At 47.2% G+C, this 24,399-nt stretch overlaps 1 protein-coding gene across 14 annotated transcripts in view; it reads right to left on the bottom strand.

Moving 5' to 3' along the window:
* The window catches only part of TENM4 (teneurin transmembrane protein 4), a 2,920,333-nt gene that overhangs the window by 592,102 nt on the left and 2,303,832 nt on the right, over positions 1–24,399 (bottom strand). For all 14 annotated transcript variants that reach the window (XM_058690343.1, XM_058690336.1, XM_058690342.1 and 11 more), the window contains one exon: positions 14,747–14,802. The gene's annotated coding sequence lies outside the window, so the exon portion shown is untranslated. The remainder of the gene's footprint in view (positions 1–14,746; positions 14,803–24,399) is intronic.

Genomic DNA, 24,399 nt, shown 5'->3' with positions numbered 1-24,399 from the left:
CAGGGAGGCCCCAGATTGATTAATACCTGCTTGGCCCACTCAGCAAAATAAACTCATAAAATGAGATGATTTAAAATCTTCCTTTCTCTACTGGCTTATTTATATTTCTAAAAGGTCACAGTCAATTCTTTTTTTTTTTTAACTGGACAGAAACCTGTTAAGAGTAATAGGTTGAGAGATAGAAGTGAATTCAGCTGCAAAAACAGCTGAGTATCTTTACATGCTGAGCAGGGCATTAGGCCGTGCACATAGAGAGGTGAGGGAGATGTATGCCCAGTCCTCCAGGAGCCCCTGTGTTAGTGGAAAAGCAGGCCTTCCTTGTTCGCATTCAGACTCAAAAGGCAATCCTTAGCATCCCTGATGTGCCTGGGGATGTCACAGGGATTGTTACATGGTCTTCTCACAGCAACCCTATGAGGGAAGTCATAGATGAGAACACTGAGGCTCAAAGGGTTAAATGATTTGTCCAGGGTCAAGCAGCCGGTGAGTCGATTTAAACCGTGGTTTATGTGGCTCCTGACAGTGATGGTCTTGCTTTCATAACAAAATGGGCACATCTTTGGTCCAGCAGTGGAGAATTTTGAAGATTTCTGGAGAACGCTTATTTCATTTCATTGTCACAACAACTCTAAGAAGTAGGCATCGATGTCTCTGTGTTACCAAGGAGGAAACTGAGATTCAGTGTTATCCATCCCAGCTTGGAAATGGGAGTCAGGACCAGAATTCAATATTTCTGAGTCTGACCTCCCAGTGGGCTGGGAGGATGGTCCTTCTAGGGCCAAGGAAGTAAAGAAAAAGTCCAGGGGATGGGGGATGCTCAAGGACAAGGCCCTCAGAGACTTGGGACAATTCTCCATTGTCTAGACCTGACCTTTGTTACCAAATCTTGTGTCAGTTCTTCCTCTAAAAAACATCAAAATCCTGTCAAAAGACACAGGAAAGCATTTGACAAAATCTAACACCGTTTCATGAGAAAAAAACTTAACAAACTATGAATGCAAGGAATCTTCAACCTGATAAAGGCCATCTGAAAAACCCACAGCTAACATTGGACTTAACGGTGAAAGGCTATTTCCCTCTAAGATTAGAAACAAGATAAAGTGTGTGTGTTCTCACCACTTCTATTCAATACTATACTGGAAGTTCTAACCAGGGAAATTAGCCAAATAAATAAATGAATAAATAAATGAATAAATAAATAAATAAATAAATAAAACAAGGGCATCCATTTTAGGGAAAGGGGGAAGAAAACTATCTCCTCTCATAGATCGATGAGAAGATCTAGTACCTAGAAAATCTTAATGAATCCACAGAAAAATTAGAATAAACAAGTCCCTCAAGGTTGCAGAATACAAACTTATTGTACGAAAGTCATTTGTTTTCTATATACTAGCAATGAGCAACCCAAAAATGAAAACAAGAAAACAATTCACCACTGCATCAAAAACCATAAAATATTTAGGAATGCATTTGAAAAACAAATGCAAGACTTCTTCACAAGTATGGATGTCATATGTGAAGTAGTGAATATCATTAAACACCAAAGAAAGGGAAAGACATCCATGTTCGTGAACTGAAAGACGTAATATTATTTTGATGGCAGCTCTCCCAGCTTGCTTTATAGATTCAATGCGTTCCCTACTGAAATCCCTGCTTGAGTTTTTTTTTAAGAAACTGATAAGTGGATCCTAAAATTCATATACAAATGCAAGAGACACAGAGTACCCAAAACAATCTTGAAAAAGAACAAATTGAGAAGACAGAATTTCTCAATTTCAAACCTGCTATGACGCTACACTAATCAAAAACAGTGTAATATTGGCATCAGGATATAGATCAATGGATCAATGAAATAGAACTCAGAGTCCATAAATGAACCCTCACAATAATTTATTTTAAGTTTATTTGTTTTTTAAAAATTTTTTTTAACGTTTATTTATTTTTGAGACAGAGAGAGACAGAGCATGAACGGGGGAGGGGCAGAGAGAGAGGGAGACACAGAATCGGAAGCAGGCTCCAGGCTCTGAGCCATCAGCCCAGAGCCCGACGCGGGGCTCGAACTCACGGACCGCAAGATCGTGACCTGAGCTGAAGTCGGATGCTTAACCGACTGAGCCACCAGTGCCACAAAAACCTTCACACTTATGACCAGCTGACTTTTGACAAGAATACAAGACAATTCAGTGGGGAAAGAATGGCCTTTTCAAAAAATGGTGTTAGGACAACTGGTAATCTACATGCAGAAGCATGAAGTTGGTCCCATACCTCACACAAGATACAAAGATGAACTCAAAGTGGATCAAAACTCTTAGATGAACACACAGGATCAAGTGTTCATGACTCTGGGTTAAGCAATGATTTGTTAGATGTTATACCTGAAGCACAAGTGACCAAAAAAAAAAAAATAGATGAATTGGACTTCATCCAAATTAACAACTTTTGTGCTTCAAATAATATTATCAAGAAAGTGAAAAGACAACTCAGAATGGTAGAAAATATTTGCAAACCATATATTGGACAAGTGGCTTGTATCCAGAATATAAAAAGAACTCTTGTAACTCAACAATAAAAAGAAAAGAACCCAATTAAGAAATGGGCAAAGGGGTGCCTGGGTGGCTCAGTCGGTTAAGTGTCCGGCTTTTGATTTTGGCTCAGGTCATAATCTCACAGTTGGTGAGATCACGCTCCACATCAAGCCTGGCATTGGGGTCTGCGCTGGCAGTGTGGAGCCTGCTTGCAATCTCTCTCCCTCTCTCTTCGCCTCTCCCTCACTTGTGCACTCTCTCTCTCAAAAACAAAAACAAAAAAAAACTTTAAAAAAATGGGCAAAGAACTTGAGTAGACATTTCTCCAAAGTAGATATAAAAATAAAGATGCTAAACATCATTAGTCATTAGGGAAATCTGAATCAAAGCCATAATGAGATGTCGCTTCAAACCCATAAGAATGTTTTTAAAAAAGAGAGAGACAGTAAAAAGTGTTGGGGAAAAAAAATGTAAAAAAAAAAAAAATTGGAAACTTCTTACATTGCTGGTGGGATTGTGAAATGATACAGCTACTTTTGAAAACAGACTGGCAGCTCCTGAAAATGTTGATCATATGACCTACCTACATCACTTCTAGGTATGAACACAAAAGAACTAAAAATATATGCTCAGAGCGCCTGGGTGGTTCAGTCAGTTAAGCCTCCGACCTTCGGTTTCGGTTCAGGTCATGATCATATGGTTCACGAGTCCAAGCCCTACACTGGGATCCGCACTGACTGTGCAGAGCCCACTGGGGATTTTCTCTCTCTCTCTCTCTCTTTCTGTCCTTCTCCTGCTTCCTGCTCATGCTCTCTCTCTTAAAATAAATAAACTTAAAAAAAAATATGTGTGTGTGTGTGTGTGTGTGTGTGTGTTCACACAAACTTGCACATGAATGTTCTTAGCAGGATTGTCCATAACAGCTAAAAAAATAGAAATAACCGAAACAACAACTAAAAAATGGGTAAACAAAATGGTGTATGCACATGTGTGTATGTGTGTGTATCAGTTAGCAATAAGAAGGAATGAAGCACTGATACATGCTACAACAAGGATGAACCTTGAAAACGTTATGCTAACGTGAGAAATCAGACACAGAGCCAACATACTACGTGATTCTACTGAGATAAAACGTCCAGCATAAGCAAGTCCATAGAGGGAAAGAGATTAGTGGCTGCTGGGGGCTGGGGAAGCAGGGAATGGGGAGTGACCGCTAATGCACACGGGGTTTCTTTTGGGGGTAATGAAATGTTCTAAAATTAGATAGTGGTGATAGTTGCACACGTCTGTGAATATACTGGAAAACACTGAATTGTACAATTTAAAATTTAAAATTCACCCATAAAAGGGTGAATTTTATGGCATGTGAATTAGATCTCAATGATGCTGTTATAAAAAAAAAACATATGCATGAAAGAGACTGCAGGGAATGTGGAAAATGGAAACAGCTGACTTGTTAGAAGTGGTGAGATGGAAGGTAATTTTCTTTTTTTCCTGTTATTGTTGTTGTAATGTTGTTTGGCCACACCGTGTGACAAGGAGAGAAGGAGACAGAGTGACAGTCCAGTAGAGAAGAGGAGAGCTGGCTTTGGAGTCCAGGGCTGCGAGGTTGACATCCCTTTCTCTAGTTGCCCTTACTTTGCTAGACTGTGTGCTCTTGAGCCAGTGGCTTCACCTCCCTGGGCTGTGATTTCTCTTTCTTGGGAGTGGAATAATATGACCCTAGTAGGGCTCCTGTGAGGATCCCTTGAGGACTTATATACACAGAGCACATGGGTGGCAGATGCACACAGTGGCCATTATCTTTCATCTTCATTTATTTATTCAAATAATTATGGAGCCTCTGTTCCATACTGGGGATATAGATGAGCTAAGAGTGGACCTTGTTCTTAAATATCCTGGAGTTTAGAGAAGACGGACATAAATGACCAAGACAAGCTCACCGAGAAGGGTCCGAGCAAAGATATCCACAAACAGCTTGGTGGACAAGTTCTCAGTACAGACCACATACATTTGCGAATTTGCGTTGGGAGCTACTGGGGCCAGGTCGAGAGATGGGAACCCACAGAATAATGACAGCATCCACAACCACAGATCACATATTTGTTCTATAGCATGCTCTCGTGTATAGGGTCCCATGCCATCCCCAGAGACTGCCAGCAAGGAAGTAGGATTACCGTACTTTAGAAATGAGAAGACTAAGTCTTAGAGGGGTCAAGAGGGTGTTCTGTTCTCATAAAGCCAGCTCGAGGTGCAAGACCCCTTCTATTTTGCCACAGCTGCATCTTCTGAGCAATGTTGGCTACATCCTACTAAGAAGGAACACTGGGAGGGTCAGGGTAAAGAATCAGAAAATGAAGAGGAGCTCTCTCCAAGTCAGGGCTAGTCGGAGGTATTGGGTATGTGACCTGTGAGAAACATGCCAGATGGAGTCCCGAGAACCAATTCAGCCCTGGATCACCCTACAAAGATTTATAGCATTCCTTGGGGAAATATTCATGCTCTGTAGGTCATCAATATCTAGTAAATACTTCTCCACTGATCTCACTAAGTAATAAGCTGAGAGTGGGGAAGGAAAACATAGTAGCATCTATAGGCACCTACCATACATAGGACATTATACAAGAAGCTTCCCCAAAAGTAGACTCTTGAGGCATTGCAGTGGCCACTTTCTCCACCAACACTGAGATAACACTGATGACCATAGAGGTAAAGTGTCCTGCCCAAGGTCACACAGAAAACCTATATAAGAGAGAAGAGCGAGCCTCCTTTCCACTCACCATAAGGGTTGCAAGTTTCTCCCTGTGCAAAGGAGTCATAGTCTCAAGGGTAGAGGGCAGAATCAACATACTGCTTTGTAAGAGTACAGAAGCTCCACAGCACCAGGGACCCATGCTATCCTTTACACAAAAAAATACTGGCTTGCATTTCAAGGGTAAGGGGTGAGACACTGATTTATTTTTGTATCCCAAGGGCTTAGCTTCCTAACTCGTCCAGAATGGGTGCCTCTACAGGTCTTCTTTAACAACAGCCTAATTGACCTTTGGTTTTGATGGAGCCAGCCCTCAGCTAACAGCAAGAGACTTCCCTTTACCAAATGCAACTTCCCCAAAGGAGCAGGATAACAGACGAGAGCGCAGGCATTCGGCACAGAGACCCAGGTGGGTCCCTCAGTGATGCTGCCTGCTGGACTGGCCGAAGTCTCATTCTTCAAGAGCCATCTGTTGGCTCCAGGGCCCGCCCCATCCCATTGACCCTGACGGTGCATCTGCGATCGCCAAGCCTCCTCACCTCCGCAGCATCTGCAGAATCAGTTGAAATGGAGCACTGGTAGGCGCAAGGGGCCAAGCTGCACCCAGCACTCCATCACCACCCCACTCACAGAAATCAGAAGAGTGTCCAACCTGCCCAGTGGGGTCGGGTGTCCACCAGCATTCTGCAGTGATTCATGATAACCTGTAGGATTAACAACGGAGGCCTGCAGAGCTCTCAGCCAGGCAAGACTCAACAAGGGGAACTTGGAATCATCGAGATGGCCCCAACAAATGTCCCAAAGGTATAAAAGAAAGAACACAGACTTCGAGAGCCTACAGACCTTCGAGAAAGCCCAGCCCTCTCCTGCAACATGTTTCAACCTTCAGAGAGCATGTTGGCCTCTCTAAGCATCCATCCCTTCACCAGCTAAATACACATGTCAGGAGCTCCTGTTATGAAGGCCAGACAGGCTAATCAGATGGACCAGCTTGGCAGGAGATTGGTAACTTGTAAACGGGTGAAAGAGGGATGCCTGAGGAGGGCTGATGGTTGAAAGGGGAATAGATGAGACGAAGAGAAAATGTGTGGTGAGAGATAGAGAGACAGAGAGAGAGAGATCGAGAGAGAGAAAGCTGGGAAAAGGAAACGAATCCTAGGGAAAACTACATGTAGTAGAGGTAAAAGGAAAACAAGTCAGGGCTCAGAGGGAATGTGGTCAGAGGGGATAATAAGGAAGAGCATGAAAAAATCCACATTTCCACTGGACATGTCAGGGAAACTGTATAAGGTTTGCCAACGTTCAATTTTGTAAGAGCAGTCATAACACTGGACACTTCTTATTACACCATCGATAAATGTCTCCTACAGATGTAGAGGCCAAAGGTAGCAAGTGGGTTTCCTCTTACCAGCCAATTCTAACCGATTGATAATGTTTATCTGAGGCAACGTATCTGAACATGTTCTGAGGCCTCATCAGAACCCAGTGGTAAAGAGAGCTGTTTCAATTAGCGATGTCTGCAGTGGGGTGTAAGAAAAGAAGGGCAGCCTGCAAGCCATGTGTGCTGGATATTGGGATGTGTTGCCCAGATCAGCGCTCTGGGACCTGGGACGAAGGCACTCACTCCTCCAGCTGCAGGGACTGCTGCTGTTGGCTGCTGACAGCTCTCGCTGGGAGTCCCTCTCTGAGAATGGCCCTCGGCCAGGAGACCGGCCTCACCCAGGGGCAGCTCACAGCTGCTGCTGCAGAGGGCAGGAAGACTGACTCCCCCTTACTCAGTGTGGGGTATCTGAAGGGCCATCCCAGCTCCAGCCACTCCCCGCGGGGACAGTCGATGTCTGTGCTGTGAATGCATTGCAGTCCAGCTCCTCCCCTGCCCAATCTTACCTCCCTTACAAATGCTGATCCTGAGGGTAAACCCAATGAACTCTGCATGCAAATCTTCCTGGAGTCTCGTCCCAGGAACCCAAGCTAACACACCATGCATTTGCCATTCCTGCACAAGCTATACCCCTCCGTGCCCAGATCCACATTTATGCCTCAACAAAGACCTAAGGTAAGCCAGTGACGACACGTACTCCATCAGCTTTCCCTTTTCCCTTGTTTGCAAGGAAACTCAGAGGCAAGTTCTCTATTCTTTGTTCTCCTGCCTATGTAGAGGTCGATTTCTGCATTAGGCTTGGAGTCTCTCTAACCTAAGATGAGGGTTGGCTCCATTCCTCTTTTTATGTATTTATTAAAAGTTTATTTATTTGAGAGAGAGAGAGAGAGAGAGAGGGAGGGAGGGAAAGAATGAGGGGGGAGGGGCAGAGAGAGAAGGAGAGAGAATCCCAAGCAGGATCCACATTGTTAGCACAGAGACCAGTGTGGGACTTGAACTCACGAACTGTGAGATCATGACGTGAGCCGAGATCAAGTGTCGGATGCTGAACCGACTCAGCCACCCATTCTCAGTCACGTTTCCTCCCAGCCTCTAACCCTACGGAGATAGCAGGTGTCCCTGACTCACTTTGGGGAGTCATCGTAAACTGAAGTTGTCACCAGGAAGAAGAACAATATATGCTAACAACTCTCATTGGCCTGATGCTCCCTAGTTACAGGTATGCGTTAGTTTATAGACACAGTAAGTCTTTAAAGTTATTATTACTTCTTTTGAATAAAAGGTACAGAGAGGTTAAATGATTTCTCAACCAACTGCAGAACCCAGCCTAGAATCTGGGTTTCTTGACTGCTAGTCTTACAGATGCCAGCCACAGGGCAGAAACCACTGAGCTGGCCTCTGCTTCTCGCTCAGCGTCGGCGTATGGTCTCTAGAAAACACTGCGACACTGGAATTGGCTCAGGGGACTCCCTCCTGTCTCCCCTTCCACATCAGCAAAATCCTGGGGCCTTGGGAGGGTTCAAACCCAGGGCCAGGCACTGAAGAGCGCTGTGGAACATAGGGAGCAATCTAACAATCCAGTGCCAGAATCCCCAGTACAGCCCCAACAGGGGGCCATCTTATTCCTGTTTAGATCATTCCTTTGACGGGGAGCTCACTACCTCACACCGCTTCTCATTCTGTTGTCCCCTCATCTGCACAACTGGAAGAATATTAAAAAGAGAACCTGGGAAACTGACAGGAGATAATGACCCCGGCACATGGTAGCACTCGGTGGACGGAAGGACTTTTTCCTCCTTCTATTAGACACAGAACAAGAGTAGAAGAGAATCTGCTTGTACGAAGGGCACCCTCAGCTCCAACCACACTGCTCGGGAATCGGTCCCTTCACAGCCCCAAGATAGAGCTGGAGAGGTCTGACGTGTGGGCATTGCTGCCAGACCACCTGGGTTTGAGCACGGGCTCTGCTATTTAGCTGTGTGACCTGGGAAAAGTCACTGTCACTCTGTGCCTCAAGCTCCTCATCTGGAAGATGAGGAGAGACTCATGCTATCTACTTCAGGGGGTCTGTCGTGCGAATGCCTAAAACTCTGCCAAGCACAAGGTACCTGCCAGTTGTCCTTTTTGTCCTCACCCCCGTCTCACAGACAAGGAAACCAAGACCGGAAAGTCAAGCCATTTCCACAAAGTCAAACAGCTAACGAGGAGCAGAGCCTGGACAGAAATCCTGGTTTGCCTGAGTCCCAAGTCCTGGAGCTTTCTTTTAGAGGACGTTACTTCTGTCATCCCTTCTGCCCTTCTGTAAAAGAAGGGGGCTGGAAAGAACAAACACACATACGGAATTCCGCCCGAGAAGCTCACTGGAGGAAGCAGTTTGTTCACAAAGGCACAGCGGAGTGAATCCAGGAGTCATGTCCTTGGGCAGACGACAGAGCGTGCTACCTGCCTGCTGGAGGGACACGCCAGGGACCGGGGCCGAAAACACCAACTCGCTTCCCATTCTGTCACCGCCGCAAAATCAGGGCCTCCGCTTTGGTGGCGGTGGGAAGGACGGGCGAGTTGCCGAGCCCCACGTGGCTGTGGGACTGGTGACAGTCGGGTGACTCTGAGGCCCTGGGTGGGACAAGGAAGCACAGCAAGCGCTCCTTAAAGGTGAAAACCGCCTTAGTTCTGCAGCAGTGGTGCCGGCGTTAGGGTGCAGCCAGCACGGGGTGTCCTGGCTCTGTCTGCACAAAGGAAGGCTTGAAAAAGCAGGAGTGAAATTTAAAATATTTAAGAGCTTGGGGCGCCTGGGTGGCTCGGTCGGTTGGGCATCCGACTTCGGCTCAGGTCATGATCTCACGGTTCCTGAGTTCGAGCCCCGCGTCGGGCTCTGTGCTGACAGCTCAGAGCCCGGAGCCTGTTTCAGATTCTGTGTCTCCCTCTCTCTCTGGCCCTCCCCCGTTCATGCTCTGTCTCTCTCTGTCTCAAAAATAAATAAACGTTAAAAAAAAAATTAAAAAAAAAAAAAAGAACTGATGTGTCACAGGCAGCAACCAATCAGAACAGACACGATGGCCAATGAGAGCAGACAGATGTTGGCTGTCAACAAACTGTATGGCTATGGGAGTGCGTCCGGGGCGAACATCAGTCTTGGCAGCAAAGAAGCCCCACGTGGGAAAAAAGAGGATGAACAGGAGGAGGCCCGGGCACCAACAGAGAATTGCCCACCCATCTGCAAAGAAGTCCCAGAGAGAAGTCCAGTAGACCCCCAGGGGTCTGCAGAGGATGGTTTAAAAACCACTGCTATGGGGGAAAGAGGTAAGGGCTTCAAAGTCCAACACACAGGCCCAGGAGCACCACTGCCTTCAGGATGCACAGAGCCACCTCCAGAAGAGCAAAGCCCTAAGCCCACCCAAAGACTTGCCCATGAAGGCTCAAACTGATATGTCATCGTGTTGTCATTCTGCTTACTTTTCTCTTGACCACAGAGCGTTCATTTGTGTCTCCCAAAGCAGTTGGTCTCCTTCTAGCATTTAGAGGCAGGCACCAGTGCACCTCACTGGCGTCCCAGGGACACCAGACGTAGCCTGGAGTCATGCAGAGTGAGCCCTGGCCTGGTCAGGAGTCAGCAGGTGGAATCCTAGTCCCACCCAGGCAGCCCCCAGAGGCATTTCAAGGCTCCCTCTCTCCCAGCTCTTCTCTACCTCCTTGCTGCTTGCTCTCCTTTCACTTAAAAGCACATGCTCCTGCTGCCCTCTGGGTAAAATCACAAGGGCTCAATTATCTTGCTGGCAATGAAGGAGGAGTACCATTTCTTCGGCTTGCGTAAGATAAAGCTCCACATGATGAAATAAGGCATTGGCCTGTGAGGTCTTGTGGGAAAGTACTGGAAGGGAAGGCCCTCCCTTGAGAGCAATGCACGAAGACCTTTCCCCTCACCCGGCCTCACCCGGCAATGAGTCTTCAGGCATACTTGCCAAGCCTAAGAAACGGCCCCAGAAACTGCCACTGAAACACTTCACCACTGTTCTCCACAGACTTCAAAATGTTGTGCCTGCTGATGTTGACTTTGCCCCACCTGTGTCTTACAAATTGCGTCTACTTTCCTGTTATTAGCAGCTCTTCATACTGTCTTTAATAGATGACTGTGGCCTCCCAGCCTTCTCTGGCTTTGTCCCTCTTGAATGGAAACTTCATAGAGCCTTTGGTATGCAGGCACTGGATTTGAGTGACAGCTCCAGGAATTTACTGAAGGAGCCATGGGCACGGGCTGGGGCTATGTGGGATGCTGGGACATCTGGAGAAGGCCCAAACATCCAGGCGAAGCAAAACATTATAGCTGAGCACCATGTTCTCATGTCAGTAAGCCAGGCTCCCACCCGGCTTTGCCACTCTCAGCTCGATAACCTGAGAAAGTTACCCAAACTCTTCAAGCCTCTGTTTTCTTTGGTGGAAAACAGTTATAACATTAGTTAGTATCTACCCTACATGGCCATTTTAAGAATGAAGCAAAATGACATATACAAAGCACTTAGCACCTTGCCTAGCACATAGGCAGCAATCAGGAAAGTTGGTCATTATGAATATACTTAATCACTCAAATATTTGTTGATTAGTTGCTACAGGCCTTGTATCCTGCCACTGGCTGGGACTTACAGGTTCTGCCCTCAAGAACGTTACCATTCAGTGGGAAAAGACAACCAACAATTAGGATGTACTATGATAAATGCTTTGCTAATAATTACTTTTATTTTTTTAAGTTTACTTATTTATTTTGAGAGAGAGAGCATGTGTGTGTGAGCAGGACAGGGGCAGAGAGAGAGGGAGAAAGAGAGAATCCCAAGCAGGCTCTGCACTGTCAGTGCAGAGCCCAATGTGAGGCTCGAACTCACAAACCGTGAGATCATGACCTGAGCCGAAGTCGGACACTTAACTGACTGAGCCCCCCCAGGTGCCCTGTTGTTAATAATTACTTTTAAAAGAACCATCTCTAAAAGGTGACAATCACTTTTTGCTAGCCATTGTGTGGTACACACTTTATATAAGACAAGAGCAAAGCTTTTTGGTTCAAATACGTGGGCTCAAATCCTAGCATTATCACTGAATACCTGAATACTCTTAGCCATGTTAACTTCTTTGAAACCTAGTTTATCTGGAAAAAAAATGGCTATAAAAATTAGAAAAAAAAAGTGTATCTAAGATGTTACCATAGTGCCTTGACCACAGTAGGTGCTCAATACATGTTTTTTATTAAGGGTGATTAAGGGCGTTTGAAGAGCTCATGTTGGCTATTGTCCCAATCCTAAAGGTCTGTCTGGGTAGGTGTTAAGGTCAAGGAAGGACATCCACCCAGCATGTGTGGCAGGGTTGTGATGTTCAGAGGCTTGTCTGGCTTGGAGCCAGTTCTGAGCCAATGACTGGAGCCATAGGGACCAGAGGCTGGCCACTCCAATGGAATTGCTGGCAAGGATGAGGCAGAAGATTCCAAACAGGGCAGGTCCCCCAGGGCCAAGAGAAATTGAGTAGGTTGGTGTAGTAAGAGGCCAAGCTAGGACACAGATGAGGGCCTGTTATATTCTAGAAGGCATGAGAGCCCCAACCTGGGGCACTCTGCTACCTGGGGCCAGTGGCCTCTATGGAGACCTCAAACACTGCTGCACTATCAACCCCTCACCCGGGCTGGGGAGTGTGGGGAGTGAACAAGGACGATGCAGGCAGAACTCCACAACTTACAGGATGGATAACCTTGGAAAAGGAGCCATGCAAATCAGAACACACCAGCCCCAGAACTGAGCCAGTGCACAAAGAACAGAACTGCACCAAGTCAGGCCTGCTTACACGAATGAACATTCTCGCAGCATCGCTTGATAAGCCTGTTGCTAAGCCTGCCAAGCTTCTCGTCACAGAGCACTTCGCTCTCAGCTCAGGAAAGATAATCACTCTGGGAACCGGCTTCCTCAGGAGACCTGGCAGAATGCTTTCAGTCTAGAGCGAAACCTACCTTTCAACAGAGCTTCTCCCCTCCCACGTCAGACAAGGGGAAACCCAATCCGTAAAGGAAAGGGTTTGCACACACACAGTCCTGCCGGGTGTCGCTGGCTGTAAGTGACCCTCAGGGAAAGGAAGGAGCCCCGATCTCTCTCGGCTTGGGGCACCTCCAAAACAAAGACCCTAAAGTCTCCTGCTGGAACAACGTGAGACACAGAACGCTCAGATTCCAGGCACACCCGCAGGTATCATCTGTCAGTCCTGACACCAGCCCTGTCTGTGTCGAGGTCCAAGCGGAGAGATCAGACAAGCACCAGGGTAGGGCAGGGGCAGGGGAGAGCAGGAAGGGGGAGCAAAGGCTTTGGAGAAACCAATACGAATTACAGCAGTTTTTATCTGACACCAAAGAACAGGGCAAGGGAGAGCTGTGTGATCCAAGCAAGGATGAAAGACAGGCTGGCCTCCCCTTGTAATGTAAGAGTTTAATGATACTTATTAAAAGCCCATTTCTGGGTCCTGTTGAAAAATTACACCCATAAGTGTTCCTTTTTTTCATATAAATCGCTTCCTAGAGATCAAGTGCGTGCGTGTACATGCACACACACACAGTATAAAAATTCCACCCCTCACACTTGTACACACACATTCCCCACAAATCCTGCACATCCCATCTACCACACACATGTCAGTACATCTTCATCAAGGACGGGCACCACTCACCACACACACACACACACACACACACACACACACACACACACTGTAAGGCAGGAAAACCAGGCCTGGTCCCCAAGGTTATTCACACACCCTTTGAAACTGCAGACTTTGAGGGAGCCCAAGAGCTTCATGCTCAAGTTGTCATCCCCACAAACAAACAGCACAGCCTCTAATCCTATCATTCTCCACGTCTCGCCTGAGGCCAGGCAGCCTTGCAAAAGCCGAAGCTACCGGGATCATTAAGCTCTGGCAGAAAGCAACAGCATTCTGTAGGGCCACTGCGGGAGAAGGGGTCTGTGCCCCTCTTGCTCATGGCAGATTCTCTCTGATGTGCTGAGTCCCAACCACCTGGAGGAGGTGGCCCTGGGCTTCCGCCTGGGACATATTTTCTTCTGGCTACGAGCTTACTCTGAGCCCAAGGCCGCCTTCACTCTCAGTCAGAGAAGACACTGTTTTCTGGAATAATCAGCTAGACACAAGAAAAGTAACCCTTGCAGAAGATTAGCCTTGCATCAGCACTGGCTCCGTCCTGCTGCTCCCTAACGCTTTACTCACTGCTAAGGGGTAGGGTTCAAACGCTAAAATCATCAGGTAGAATAGTTTGCTGTTAACAGAAACAAATGCTTTGAAGTTAGGAAGTCTGGTTTCAAGGTCAGCTCTAGCGTTTTCTCTGCATGGTCTTGCCAACTCTCTGAGCCATGGTTTTCTGCTTGGCAAAATGGCAATAAGCAGCTTCTTTCCATCTTATGGAGTTTGGGGGAAGATCACAAAATGCCCTACACACTGTAAACTCCAAAGCAGATGTTAGAAATTTTCATGATGAGACAGTAATGAGGAAATGGAGGAGCTCATAAATTGGGCTGTGAGTGCCTCAAGGGCAAAGCCTGTGCTGTATTTATCTTGTTATCCTCAGTGCCTGGCACAAAGGGCTGGCACCAAATATTCTGGGGAAAAACAGTTTGAAAGAATCAGTGAACCCGTGAGTTAAGTGGCTTGTTCGAGGTCACAGAACAGCTTATGGTAGTACTGAAACCCAGATCCCCTCACCCCCTAATCCAGGGCTCCCTGTTCTAGATGCACCAAACTGCTGGGTCTCTGGAAGGGTCAATAATGTCAAACTAGCCACAGCGTGGGCCAGGTTTTAATGAGCCCTCCCATTCCCCGGGAAAGATCCAATATAGGCAGGCAATGCCCAGGAAGCCTTCACAAACTCGCTTGTTAAACATTCCAACTCAACAGTGAAAACATACAGAAACTACGGTGCACAGCATACCCAAATGCCTCCAACCAGCTCATCTTATTTTCTGTCTTGAATTGTACAAATCAGAAAAATAACGAGATTCGGCCGCGGAGATTAGAAGTATATCTTGTTTCCAGCTCACTGTCAGCATCAGCACTTACCTACTGACCGAGTGTCCGGGAGATCACTAGCCCTCTCTGAGTCTCAGCTTTTCCATCTGCAAGAGAAGAAGATGATCACAATTAATCCCTTGAGACCACTGGACTAAAACGCATCAGAGGTTTTATACCTGATATCAGTTCCCAACTGCTTCTGATCCCACATAACTGGGGAAATTGCTAACGATCAGGAGCTGGAAGGGAATTATTTCAAAAATGAAGTGTGATAATTAATAGTTATGTGTCAAGCAGGGCACTGATGGTGTTCGACCCTCAGCCCAGAAAATTCAGCCTTCCCATCATTTTGGCATTTATTTTTATTTTTCATCGACGTAAAAATGCAAAAGACCATTGAAATACCAGGAGAAATAGAACAAACAAAAATGTCACTACCTCAACATACTCCCAACACTTGGGGGTATCTTTCCAATTTTTTTCTTCTAATGTGCAGAGTTCACCATTTTGTAGAGCAGGGACCAGAAAGGAGCACTCTACTGCAAAGTGGCACGCAGATCATCATGCCCCCTGGCCCCTGCTGTTACACCACGACCGCTGCCCACATTGTTAACTCTTTTTTATTCCCACATCAGCTTTATCAGCTTCCCCCAAGACTCTTGGACGGTGGTCAGGTCTCCAGCAGGCACTGTGCACATCAGACCTCAGGAAGAAGGAGGGGCTGGTCTTTCCCCAGTCTGGTTCAGTTGCCTCATCTGCAAAATAAGGAGACCAGGCTGGCCAATCCCAGAGATCACTTTTAACTTAAAAAGATGAGGCTAAGGAAAAGTGAAGGAAACATATATTTGAGTCCCTATCATGTGACAATGAGTCTGTACTGTTGAGCTGGTAACATCTATGGATATTCTCTCAGGAGCCTCTTAACCACCCTGGGAGATTTTCCAGGCCAGAAAACCGTAACTCAGGGAGGTTCAGAGATCCGCCCAAGACCTTGTATGGTCATTTTCGTTAACACTCCTCGCATTTTGCCATAGGGATGTCTCACCTCTTCTATCGTTTGACTAATTTTTCCAAATTGCTTCACATTTTTTGCTTAACTTTATTTTTAAAGGATGTCTTTAAAAGTTTGTGCTGCATTTTATTCCTGCCCCTTCTCTCTAAGGCCCACTGAAAGGCAGTCTTTCAACTCAGATGGATTCTAGAATAGCAAGACAGTCGCTAATAACTTCAAGGAATTTTTAGTCATCACCATTCTATATAAAAAATCTCCATGAAGTCATAGGTTTGAAGTGTTGTTTTTAAATTTTTTTTTCTAATAACCATTAAAATAAATAACTTTGGGGGCGCCTGGGTGGCTCAGTCGGTTAAGCGTCCGACTTCAGCTCAGGTCACGATCTCACGGTCCATGAGTTCGAGCCCCGCGTCGGGCTCTGTGCTGACAGCTCAGAGCCTGGAGCCTGCTTCCGATTCTGTGTCTCCCTCTCTCTCTGCCCCTCCCCCGTTCATGCTCTGTCTCTCTCTGTCTCAAAAATAAATAAACGTTAAAAGTTCAAGTTTTAAAAAAAAAAATAAATAAATAAAATAAATAACTTTGGAAGTTTGGAATGTTCACGTATGCACTTTCCAGGGGTGCCTCCACTTTATCTTGGGAAGGCTGGTTTAGGGTCCCTCGCTATGATGCAGCCAGACTTTGGAACATAATTCTGTCCTATTTCAAACCTGAAACGTCAAAAACATCTAATGCTTACTGAACACCAAGAAAGTTGCCTGAAGTCACACAGCCAGGAACGGAAGAAACTGCGACTTGGGCCCCCATGTGCCCACTTTCAACCCTGGCTCTGTGAACATTTTCAGTTTCCTCTCTGGCCCTCCTTGGAAACTCAGTGTGCAATTCTGCGGCGTCAGGCCACCAACCAAGTTCTGCTTCCAAGTGGAGGCAGGGTCATCCTGTTCTGTTAGGTCGCCAGCTTTCCCACACAGTGCCTGCATTGTGTCAATTCATATTTAAGTTCCCAAAAGGGCACTTTGGTAAGACGCCGCATAATTTCTAAAACCGAGCCTAGAAAATGTGAAGCGAATGTGATCCTTTATTCAAAGATCCAAGATAGTAACCAAGGAAATAGAAAGGGCTGGTAACAGAACATCTTGGAATGCCACTGTCCCTGCAAATGAGTATAAGATCCCAGCCAAGGGAGGGAAAGGCAGAGAAAGTGGCAAAGCAGACGTAGTGGACACCGATCGAAGCTGCTGTTGGGTGTTGAGTGTCTTTCTAAGCTTCTGTTTCCTGTCATCTGGCTTACAATTAATTGGCATGAATTTTTTATGACCAGAGAGCAAAGAGACTCAAAGGCCTGCAGAACGGGCTCAGACTTTCTTTCTGGGAGGGTTCCCTCATTTCTCACGAACACAAGCAACCAAGCTGTGCAGTCACAGGAAAGTACAACGGTCTTTCATTCTTGGTCCCACACCTCTTCCATGAAGTCTTCTCCCACCAGCCCGAGTCAGAATGAGTCACCCCTCCCTTGGGTTTCCTTCTGGCAACACTTTAATTACAGTCTCTGTTATAGTGGTTATTGTTTTCTCTTCTACAGTATTATTTTTTCTGTTTACCCAAATACATTAAATATGATCAAAACTCATCCATCACTAGCAATATGACTTTAGACAGGTTTCCTTCTAAAACTTGTTGTATATAGACCCCCATGCACATTCACAAACGTGTACATCCAGACACTTTATAAAATGGAATCCTATTACATACACTAATTTTAATCCTTTTAAAATGGTTACACGAATGCACAATTAACCTCTATCGATGTATGTATAGGCGTTTTCATTTTTTCTCTAGTGAAATACTCTAATATTTTTGTACATGTATCTCTGTGTGGTTGCTTGATATTATACTTAGACTATATCACTTAACATATTTTTAAAGTTTTAAAAAATGTTTATTTATTTTGAGAGAGAGAGAGAGAGACAGAACGAACACACAAGGGGAGGGGCAGAGAGAGAGGGAGAGGGACAATCTCAAGCAGGCTCTGCACTCCTAGCACAGAGCCCAACGTGGAGCTCAATCCCATGAACCGTGAGATCATGACCTGAGCTGAAATCAAGAGCCAGATGCTTAACAGGGTAAGCCACTGAGTCGCCCCTAAAGATTTTATTTTTAAGTCATCTCGACACCCAATGTGGGACTCAGACTCATGACCCCGATATCAAGAGTTGCACACTCCACCGATTGAGCCAGCCAGGTGCCCCTGTATTGCTCAACAGTTTAAAAAAATTTGTAACTGCCCCCCTACAAAAGACTATCACTGTCAGTTTCTATCAGCAGCATAGGGACATGCTAATCCTTCATGACCTCATCAGTTTTAGCATTAACGTGCTTTTTTAGCTTTGTCAGTGTGATAGTCAAATGGAGCCTTGGTATCTTAATCGCTTCTTTTGGATACCAGTTGAACAAATGCCTCTATGTTTCTTGGCTAGTTTCAAGCCTTCTTTTAGGAGCTGCATGTTCACAATCCTTTGCCCATTGCTTGGTTGGGTGTTAACCTCTTTCTTGTTTGGTACCCAAGAGCTTACCGTTGGTCTTTTGCCTTGACTATGACTTTTAGCTTTCTTCCAGCATGTTCAATCATGGTGCACAGTGCTACCAGGAACTGTTGCCCCAACAGAAACCTGGAGGCCCGTCCTGACACCTCCCTGTGTGTTCTCCCCACAGATGACCAGTCACCAAGTCCTATCTGTCCTACTTCCTAAGTAGACCTTGAATCTGTTCCGTTCATTTTTCTCCCTCTCCAGCACCACGACCTTTGCCAAGCCCCCATCACCTCTCATCTGGTCTTTTGTCATGGCCTCCTAACTGGTGTCCACAGCCTCTCCTCCACTTCTCCCACCATCCAGAAACAAGAAGGATTTGTTTTTTAAGGAGAATCAGATTGTCCCCACTGCTTAGAGCTCTTTGACAGCTTCCTTTCCCACTAAAGATCAAGTCCAAAGTCCAGAATGTGCACCTGTGCCTGCAGAGGCTGATTCTGGGACCCAGTTTCCACACGGCTTGGGTCTCCTGATACATCCATCTCCCCTTAAGGCTCTGTGCTTTGTCACGCCGGCTTCCCTTCTGGTCCTCAAATGGGTCATTCTTCTTCCCAGTCCAAGGCTCTGGATGTGCCATTCCGTCTGCCTGAAAAGTTGTTTGCTCTCCTCTTTGCTCGCTAATCCAAACTTATCCTTCAGGCCTCTCAGCTTAAACACCACCTCCTCAGAGAAGCCCTGAACCCCCCACACTAAGTGAGCTCCTCTGGCTATTTACCGGAGTTTTCCTTTGAGGCATATCTTCCGAGGTACTCTGTGGTGGGGAAGAGGGCACTGAGTGTCCAGGCCCTACCCACGGAGAGGGCTGGGTTTCCCACTGTATCCACATGGACTTGAGGCCTGAGTGGGTCGCGACCTCCAAGGGAAGGGCGCCCATGAGTCACAAAGCAGGGCTGGCGAGGGCACAGGACAATGCCTCCTCTCTGGCAGTCCCTGCTCACAAGGTGCCAGCAACTCTGAGGCTCAGAGATGCTCCTTGAGCTCCACGTATCTCCCCTTCAGACGCAGGAGCTGATTTCAAAACATCCTGTTGACCCAAGCAGAGCCGGCCTTATTGTCGCCAGCTGTCGGGAGTGAGGAGGTGCCCTCCCCTGAGGACCGGGCTGTTTCCAGCTTCATCATTGTTGGCGTGCAGATTTTTTCCCCCTGGACTTCTGCTGCTGCTGAGGTCCCCAAAACATGTTCACTTTAGCTTTCTTCTGGGTATTTCGGAGTCAAAGATTTTCTCCTTTTTCACCCTCTCAGTTAGATTTTAGTGTGTGTGTGTGTGTGTGTGTGTGTGATCACAGAAATGAAGCATTTCAGGTATGAAGCAATTTAGGATGAGAAAATTGTCCTCTAGCCACAAGGCCTTGGCCCTAATGCCCTAACAACCTACCATGGCCTGACAGGCTCAAGAGTGAAATCGCGATGCATTAACTGGCCTTCCAAGGACCAGCTGTGTCCCCATCTGGGTGGCCTCACCACAGCTGTCTCATCTGCAGGTGCCCCCAGCCGGGGACGCTCTACATCAAGTTGCTCTCAGAGTGAGGTGGTTTTCTGGGTTGTGCGAGAGATCATAATGGTTTTATTATGTACCTAAAAACATGCCAAGTCCAATAAGAATCCAAGATGCAGGATACCACTGCATCTTTTCAACAGGGCTCATGGAGCCATGTGAGAGGGTCTTTTTAGTTTTCTTAAATGTTTATTTTTGAGAGAGAGAGAGAGAGAGAGAGCATGAGCAAGGGAGGGACAGAGAGACAGGGAGACAGAGGATCTGAAGCAGGCTCCATGTTAACAGCGCAGAGCCCGACGCGGGGCTCAAACCCGTGAACCGCGAGATCATGACCTGAGCCAAAGTTGGAAGCTTAACCGGCTGAGCCACCCAGTTGCCTGGCCTGTTTTAATTTTTACAAACCAAGCAAGTCAGCTCTCCCTGAAACATCAACTTTTCCACGAAGCAACAGCTTCACGTTCCCCCTTTCATTCAACAAAGCAATTCCTGATGCTTACTCTGTGTGTCAGACCCAGACCGGAGTTGGTGGCCAGAAAGGCTTTCAGAGACAACATGGGCCTGACCCATGTTCGAATCCCCGCTCTGACTCAGAGTTGTGTGACACACAGAAAGCCAGCTAACCTGCCTGAGCTTTGGCTTCCTCATCTGCAAAACAGAGATCCTTATCCAGGCGCTGTGAGAATTCTATGCAATAGTGTTTCTCAAACCCCCAGCAGAGGCCTGCGAGTTGGCCCCAGCCAGCACTCACTGCTTTTATAATTTCGACAACTACTGATGGTCAGTTAGACACGTTCCCTGCACTAAACGGTACACGTGTTGTCATTAGGATGGGGGGAGTCTGTAATCTCAGCAGGACCCACACAGGAAGGGCTCTGTTTTTGTGGGATGGGACTGGGCAAGGCAGGCTTCAAGCTAGACTCAGGAGCACAGTGTTTGCAAAACAAAGAGGTCCACGCAAGGGGTGTGAAATGTGGGAAGCACAAGCAGCAGGAGAAGTAAAATCTCTGGGAACACAGGCGCTAGCAAGCGTGCAGGGTCGGAACTTGGAAGGCCTCGTGGACCAGGTTCTAGCAACAGGACCGTCCATCACTGGTTTTTAAGCCGGGCACTCACAGGGCCAGATGCGTCCTTGAGATCAAACACTCTGGCTGCAGGGAAGATGGATGGGAGGGGTGAGGCCAGGAATGAGGCAAGGGCAGGGAAAGCCAGAGCAGCAGCTGATCCAGGTCCAAGGGGAGGATCCCCGACTTCATTTATGAGGCTACTAGTCATGCCTTGCCCGGTCGCCACAGCAGCCCGAATGCAGTGGCCCAGCGACCAGAGGCTGTGGGCCTGGCTGCTCTGGAGCTGCCCTGAGGAGCACGTAAAACCATCCACCCCCAAACAACCGGTTCCTTTCTGACTCAGCTGGGACGGCAGGGCCTGGGATTCAGGCTTTCCAGTCCCCGTGCCATCTCCCAGCCCATGCCCGCAGGTGACTGAGCTGCTGCCCAGGTTCCCTTAGTCACATTCATTCAATTCCAGTCGGTTACACTATTTGTGTGTGTGGACCCACGCTCAGATTTGAGGGTCGTCCAGAGGCCCTGCTGGACGAGGCCCAATACCATTTTCTACTTTTTTCCCTAAGTCCCAGGAACTATGGCCACATAAGAAAGAACAAAGCAGTAACCATTATTAGGCATCACTATACATCTGGCACAGTGAATTTTATAATCATCCCGGGCGGTATATATATATCATCATCATCCCCATTTTACAACTGAAGAAACTAAGGCTCAGAGAAATCACATGACCCGCTTAAGGCTGCGGAGGCAGGGATAGAGCCCAAATATCTGAATCTGAGCTCAACAATCCTTCCTTTACACAACAGCAGCTCCCTAAATAATGAGGGCAGATGCTTGATACGCTTCAAACAGCCAGGGAAACACAGTCAGCATCACCACCGCCACCACCACCCCTGTCACGGAGTCCAAGTTTTATCCCATAAAGGACAACGTGTCCCAGATGTGCCTCTTTGTCGCAGGATCTTACAAGGTTCCTGAGCACGTGTGTTTAATTAAAATCAACCACTACCACTGACTGCCGATGGTCACGTTCCTTCCCATCCGTGTTCGTAATAACCTTTACAACAACCCTATAAAGCAGGTTTTACTTCCCCACTTTTATAGCTGAGGACGTGGAGGCTTAGAAAGGCAAAGTGATTTGCCCCAGTTACTCGGAGCAGCAGATGAAGAACCAGAAGTCTGTGTTTTGGCACCAGGACTTACCTGCCGTCCTCCAACTTCACGTGTTAAGAGCTCAACCTTTACCTCCCAAGGGTCCTTCTCTGCTGGTCCCCATCTCAGTGAGTGATGTCACTCTACCCCAGCAACACAAGCTACAAACCTAAGCCACCCTTTGATACCCCTCCCCTTCACAACACCCCCATATTAACCCATCATGAACCCCTGCCAGTTCTAACCCTCCCATTCATCCCTTTCTCACCACCCCTGCCTCTACTACCCTAGTGGAGTCATCTCTCACCTGAGCTGCTGCGGGAGCCCCCCCCCAGCCAGCCTTCCGGTATCCTGGGTTCATAGGAGATATGAGCACTTCCCGGCTTCCGGGCCCAGAGAGCCTGGCTCCTGCTGGAAGCTCTGCTTCCTCTCACCAAATGTCCTGCCCCTTTCATTTCTCAAACACCCCACTGTCTGTCCTGTTTCAGAGCATTTACACAGGCTGTTTCTTCTATCGCCACTCCCAGCTTCACAGGCCTGTCTTTCACATCTTAGCTCAAATAGCACTTCCTCCAGGAAGCCTTCCCAGACCCCCAGTCTAGGTTGGCAGGTACACAGCAGGACAGTTGTGCCTGTGGTTAAAATACGGAAACACTTCCCTACCGGTTGCTGTGTAGTCGGCGACCCGAGCCACTGGGTGCCTCCCACTGTGACCTGAGCTCTTGCCCAGAACCCAACAGCCCTCCCCACAAACTGGAGGATAAGGGATGTGTGGCACATGGAAGGCCCCCAGGCCCTTGCTCGGCCCTATGGCAGAGGGCCGTTCTGACCAGCCTGTGCATGTGCAGTCGGGTGGCTAAATATTTTAAATGCCACCTCTGCTCTTGATCCTGTATTCCTCACAGTTCATAGTTACGGGTTTATCTGGGTGACTATTTAGAGTCATGAACTCTGGGAGGGCAAGAAGCACAAAAGTGAGCTTTACCACGTTGAGGCTCATCCCAGAAGACCTGAGTGACGGGGGAGTTAAACGAATGGACAGCTATTTCCCCTGCCTTTCTGGCTGCACCTGCTCAGCTTTTCCAACAACTTCAGGCATTGAGCAATGAAGAAGCCAGGCATCAAGGCGGGCAGAGTGGCCAAGGAGGGGCTGCCTGTCCTGTCAGGGTGAGGTCATGGTCTCTGCACCCTACAGATACTTGGGAGGTGGGAAAAAGGCACAGTCTTTCTGGGTTTGACTCTTCCCTGCTCGTGAGCCACCTTACCCATCTCAAGCCCATTTCCTGGTCCTTATCAATCAGGCAACACCTGAGTCCAAAAGGCCACCTTTTCTCATGGTTGTTATCACAAGACTCCTAGCAATTTCCCCACTTCACCCCTCACTCTCTCGGATTCTCCTCGTGCACAAAGCATGGTCATAGAAGGTACATCTGGTCATGTCTTTCTTCCGTGGGTTCTCCTCAAGATGCATTCAAACCCACATCCAGGTTTATAAGGTCTTCATCTCTGGGCCCTGTCTGTCTGTCCCTCTAACCTCACCATCTGCTTCTGTTCTTTTTTTTTCTTTTTTTTTTTTAGTTTTTTAATGTTTATTTTTGAGAGAGAGACAGAGCATGAGCAGGGGAGGGGCAGAGAGCGAGGGAGATACAGAATCTGAAGCAGGCTCCAGGCTCTGAGCTGTCGGCACAAAGCCTGACACGGGACTCGAACCCATGAACTGCGAGATCACGACCTGAGCCAAAGTCAGACACTTTACCGACTGAGCCACGCAAGCGCCCCATCTGCTTCTCTTCTGCTTCTCTTCTATTTCCTCCATCAACACACACTTTCTCCTGCCACAGGGCATTTGCACCTGCTATCCCAATTTCTGGAACTTGCCCCAGCTCATTTCCATCTACATTCTAGATTTTAGCTTACAAGGCATATACTTTGAAAGGCCTTTGCTGCCTAACCCTGGTCGATAGCTCCTCCTATCATCCACTGCTCTTGCTTTGTTATATCGACTCAGCCTGACTGAACTAGTCCTTCAATGTCTGACTTGAATAGAGGCCCCATGTGGGCAGAGAGCATGTCATCTTGTCCACTGCTCTATCTATCCTCCCTGCTCAGCCCCCCGGGTTCCTGACACAAAGGCTACAGCAATATTTGACAAACGAATAATCACTGTGATGAGGCTGTGAGCTTGGACCTTTCTCATCTGTCTCTAGGGTCAAAGCTGAAATGTAAATTCCAACGGCCACCATAGAGATTTCGGGAATCAGCCAATTAATTTACCTCTGTTCTGATGTGTGGAAAGGGTCTGAGAATACAGCAGTGCAGCTCCCTAAGGGACCAGACTGAATTCTTAGGAGATCACCTGAACTGTTAAAAACATAAATAAATTAAAAAAATGA

The sequence above is a fragment of the Neofelis nebulosa genome, chromosome 10, assembly GCF_028018385.1.
Source record: "Neofelis nebulosa isolate mNeoNeb1 chromosome 10, mNeoNeb1.pri, whole genome shotgun sequence".
Lineage (NCBI taxonomy): Eukaryota > Metazoa > Chordata > Mammalia > Carnivora > Felidae > Neofelis > Neofelis nebulosa.
The sequence above is the reverse complement of the archived record's forward strand: the minus strand, read 5'-3'. Positions and strand labels throughout refer to the sequence as shown.